The sequence below is a fragment of the Amblyomma maculatum genome, unplaced genomic scaffold (genome assembly GCF_055883805.1).
Source record: "Amblyomma maculatum isolate TAMU_Amacu unplaced genomic scaffold, ASM5588380v1 scaffold_24, whole genome shotgun sequence".
Taxonomy (NCBI): Eukaryota; Metazoa; Arthropoda; class Arachnida; order Ixodida; family Ixodidae; genus Amblyomma; species Amblyomma maculatum.
Window position 1 is genome coordinate 3104962 of NW_028146749.1, and position 4987 is coordinate 3109948.

General features: G+C 44.7%; 1 pseudogene; it reads left to right on the forward strand.

Annotated features, from left to right (window-relative positions):
• Positions 1 to 2654: 2654 nt before the first annotated feature.
• LOC146171024 (uncharacterized) lies at positions 2655 to 4766 on the forward strand (annotated as a pseudogene).
• Positions 4767 to 4987: the final 221 nt, after the last annotated feature.

Below are 4987 nucleotides of genomic sequence, written 5' to 3' on the forward strand. Positions count from 1 at the left end.
GCTATGCAGAGGTTGGATATATTAGCAAGTTGTGCTACTACTGGTGTTAAACGATAAGCTAAGAGGTTTCTAACTGCAAACGCGTGTCCGATTTCCCTCCGACGTCCTTGGCGAAAAGTGAATTAAGGCGCTTGTATGAAAATGACTGCGGCGCTCGATAGCCCCATTTTCTGACGTTTGTGATTCACGGCCGCAATGATAAAGAGTACAGAGACACATAGGTTTGCGCAGGTAACGTGTAAAGCTGTATTCGTATTCCTAATAGGCCGCAGCTGTCGGCATCTTTTTGTCGCACCTGCCTTCTGGATTGTGAATTTACTGTCGACGCTGTTTATGGAAGAAAGGTGCATAAAAATTGCCACAACTCATTATTGAACACATCTTAAAAGCTTGCAGTTGTGCATCCTCCGTCCATTATCAGCAGTTTAATTTCTGAGAATTTTCAGATAACTGCACAATTGCGAATTAGCTGTATTCGTGTAGACAGTGTTCTGATTGATAGAGAAGGACCTGACAGGAGCTCTAGGAGTGTGAAAACAAGCATTTAGTAGGCATCTCGGGTTGATGAACGGCGGCTCCACTGCTTCCTTGACAAAAAGTACACCCGTGTTAATATTAACTGAGAGGCGAGGCGTATATATGTTTTAAACATCAGATTTCTCGCTGTGTCTTTTACTACTCCGAGTACATCAGTTTATTTGCTGCCCGAATACAGTTCATGGCATAAAAAAAAAAATAAAAAATAAAAAAGCTCAGTGAACATATATTTTTGAGAACGAATGTATACAGTGCAAATTTAAGACGACACAAGAAACAAAAGAGCGCATGCTTACATGGTATTCTTTTATTTCTTGTGTTGTCTTCTTTGCGCCGTATACAGTGTTTCTCGAAAATATGTTCACGGAGTGTTTTTCTTTCGTGCCATTAACTGCATTACGAACACAGAAAAGAAAAGGACACAACATGTGTCGTGTCCGTTTTTTGTTTTCTTGTGTTGTCATCTTTGCGCCGTGTACAGTAGTTTTCAAGTCGCGAATTATCGCCCCACAGGCCATCATATTTTCGAGCTTGCTCAAGAGGCAGTAAAGCTGAACTGACAATAGCTGAGTCTCCATTGTCGCGGAATTAAGTTTGTGACGAGTAAGCTGTTTGCTCCAGGCGACGCCGGGTTAGCAGGCTTGTACAAGCTTCGCAATTCAATTTCATTAGACTCTATTTTGCATAGTTATAGCAGCGCGTAGCCGGACAAGGACAAAGACGGAAGAACACGTGAGATGCAGAGGCGCTAAACTGTAACTTTATTTTTGGAAATCAGCCAACCATGTCATATATATACATATATATACGCGCTGCTATAACTATGGAAAACCAACTAGCCCGACAGCTTGTCCTCTTCAAGTCTATTTTGCAACATGCCTGTGAAATATTAGCCTATAATCACTTCAGCTATAATATGCTGGCTGTAGTCAACAGATATACCAGCACATTATTGACGCTTAGTAATGCGTTGAATACAGTTATTTCCTAACTACTGGTCCTCCTTTTTGTTCACATTCGTATTTGGCTTTGTGCTTCTCCTTGATGCAGCATGTCGACAATCCGGCTAGCTGGCCCTGCTTGCACGAATTCCCCTGGCTTATTGTTTCCACAAGGCCATAGAATAAAATACAACTGAAAACCTAGGATGGTATACGTGTAATTGATGTGATCAGGTCATTGTGTATTTATATCCATTAGGAAGAATTTATAGTTGCTCCCATTATTTTCCAAGTGTCTCATATATCTTTCGATTCGTGCTTGGCGCCTTTCCGGTATGCGTGTCCGGCAGCCTAGCACGATGGTTTTGTCATCGGGGTGGCATCTTCGCATCAGAAGTCGTAATTCGTTGGGTCACATTGCCCACTACAAAACGAAACCCGCAATGGCGAGAATACAGCAGCGAAGGCAAACGGCGCGCGGCGCGCGGTGCCGCGCTCTGCTACATTGAAGGCGGCAGTGGCGGCCCTTTGCGGAGGCGCACAGAACTAGAATCTGTTGACATAAGCGGCGTCATCACAATGTATGGCGCCGGCTGAGGAGTGAGCCCACTACCCAATTCTAGCTCAGTTTAGTAGCGTGGTTACAGTGGCGGCAGCGACCGCAGCTAAGCCTACCTTCGATGTGGAAAAGCATGGTGCGCGAATAGTTGCTGTTGCGTCTTTCGTAGCTGCAATATGCCCGGGAAGTGCAATTTCCAGCAGTCGTGGTTATACAGTGCTACGTATAGGGAGTGGATTTCTCCGGATGCGTCAAACTCGCATTGGGCAAAGTGCAAGGCATGCGGGAAAACTTTCTATGTGTCATCAATGGGTGAGTCGGCCGTCAAAAGCCATATGAAGAGCACAAAACACATTGCGAACACGAAAGCGACTACGGCGAATAGTACCATGCGGAGCTACGTGACAGCAATTGCTTGTGAGCAACGCATCGAGCCGGCTCCATCAACGTCGTCGGATGTGAGCAGCCTGTGCAAAGCGCACGAGTGTGTGACCGACGTGGAGATACTGTGGACCCTGAAAATGGTAACATCACACTATTCCTACAACTCATCATCACACACAGGGGAGCTGTTCAAGAAAATGTTTCCGGATAGCGAAACCGGCAAGTCATTTTCCTGCGGTGAAAGAAAATCTGCATGTGTAGTGTGCCATGGTATGAGACCATTTTTTCTCTCGTGCCTACAACGTGAATTAGAGAAATCTGATGGCTACACAGTTCTGTTTGATGTCTTTGAACGACTGCCTGCAAAAAAAAAAAAGAAAACATATGGACATCCATTTGCGGTACTGGAGTACTCAGCCCGAGCGGGTAACCACGAGGTATTATACGTCGGTGTTCATGGGACATTCGACTGCCGAAGACCTTCAAGAGAAGCTTCTGGCTGCCTTGGCAGATTTACCGTTGGCGAAAGCTGTCTATGGATGGCCCCAATGTGAACCTACAGTGTTTTAGGGAAATGCAGGAATACTTGCAGCAGAATCATCAAGTTCAGTGTTTGGACCTTGGCACTTGCGGACTGCATACAATACATAACGCTTACAGGGCGGGTGTTGTTGCCAGCAAGTGGGACATAGAGAATCTTGTTTCAAGCCTCAGTGCCATTTTTCATGATGCGCCAGCTCGAAGGGAAGACTTCTCTACTGTGACAGGCCAAATGAAATTTCTTCTAAACTTTGTTGCTCATCGCTGGGTAGAAAATGTTGTTGTGATCGAACGTGCCATTGCGCTGTGTGGTGATGTGAAAAGGTACGTGGAATGTGCAAAAAAAAAGGTGAACTTGCCAAAGTGTGCGTTATTTACACAGCTCTGCGAATTCTGCCAGGACCCACTGCTGTTGGCCAAACTGAACTTTGCTCACGGCATCGCGATGATTCTGAAACCATTCCTCATGGAATACCAAATGGACAAACCGCTGATGTTCTTTTTAGAAAGAGATGTGGAGTGTCTCTTGAGGAAACTTCTCACAAGATTCATGAAGTGCTGTCAGCTTCGACAGGAGTTGTCGGCTTGCTCAAAATGGATCTCGTAAACCCAAATAATCATGTATCTTCAGAGAAAGTTTACATTGGGCATGCAGCTGAAGAAATGGTCAAAGCCGCAAAGGTGAGTGCCAAGGACGTATTTGCCTTCAGGATGGAATGCAAACAGTTCCTTATTAGTACTACCAAGAATATTCTGCAAAAGAGCCCGCTGACATATCATCTAGTTAGGAGCCTGTCTTCGCTAGACCCTCGTCAAATGACCTCAAAGCCAGATGAGTGCCTCACAGGCTTCAGGAAAGTATTAGATGTCCTCATTGCAGTTAGACGATTGGGTGAGCATGAGCGTGATTCGGTCCTAGGCGAATACGCAGAACTTCTGCAAAACAAGAAACACAACCTGCAGCAGTTTGACAAACACTCTTTTAGCCTAGACGAGTTCTACCGTGAGCTTTTGACGGTTGACTCATCCTATAAGCACTTTTGGAAAGTTGTGCGACTTCTTCTCGTCTTCAGCCACGGGCAGGCAACTGTGGAAAGAGGCTTCAGTGTGAACCGCCACGTCTCTGTCGAAAACCTGAAGGAGATCTCATATGTGTCGCAGCGAATCGTTTAGGATGCAGTAAACAAGGCTGGTGGCATCCTGAACATTGCAATAACAAAGGAGTTGCGTAGATCTGTCTTGCCTGCACACAACCGCTATCGAGCCTACTTGGAGGATAAAAAAAAAAAAAAGCGATCGAGCAGTCAAAGGCATCAAAGAGAAGCCACATTGAAGAAATACACGGCATGAAGATGAAGAGGAGGAGGCTGGAGGCAACAATTGCCAATTTAACAGTTTGTACTGACAACTACGCTGAGCGGGCAGAAGCTACAAGCGACATCACCTTCATTGTGAACTCCAACAGTTTAAGAAAAACGGCAAAAGAAAAGACTATGGGGCTTGCAGAAATTGATGACAATTTGAAGGAAAAGCTTCAGGAACTTAATCACGAGTCCACTGTTTGAGAATGGGCCTCTTTTTGTGGGTGTGTGCAATATGTCTTAGAAAAGAAGCTAGTTAGGTATTTATTGTGAAAAATGTGCCTACTTTTGCTTGTGTGCAGTAAAAGATGTGCTTCCTTTCTGTAAAGCATGTTGTGGTCTTTTTCTATCATCTCAAAAAGTCTTGTTTCAAGTCCTTGAAAATTCTTTTTTAGGTCCTTGAAAGTCCTTAAAAACCCTTGAATTTTTTCCTTCCTGGTGGCTATGAACCCTGCCAGTACCCCTCGCTATCTTCACGGCAATAGCGCTCATGTGGTTTTCCCATATTTCTAGTTGCCAAACCACCCTTCTGTGGCAGATTGATTTTGTTCCAGGTAACAAAGCCTTGTTCTTTCAACTTATTGTGGTTTAGAAATTCAGTTACTAATGCCCAGGACGTAAATGAAGTGTGTGGCACAGCTCTTCAAAGCCACACTCTTATGCCG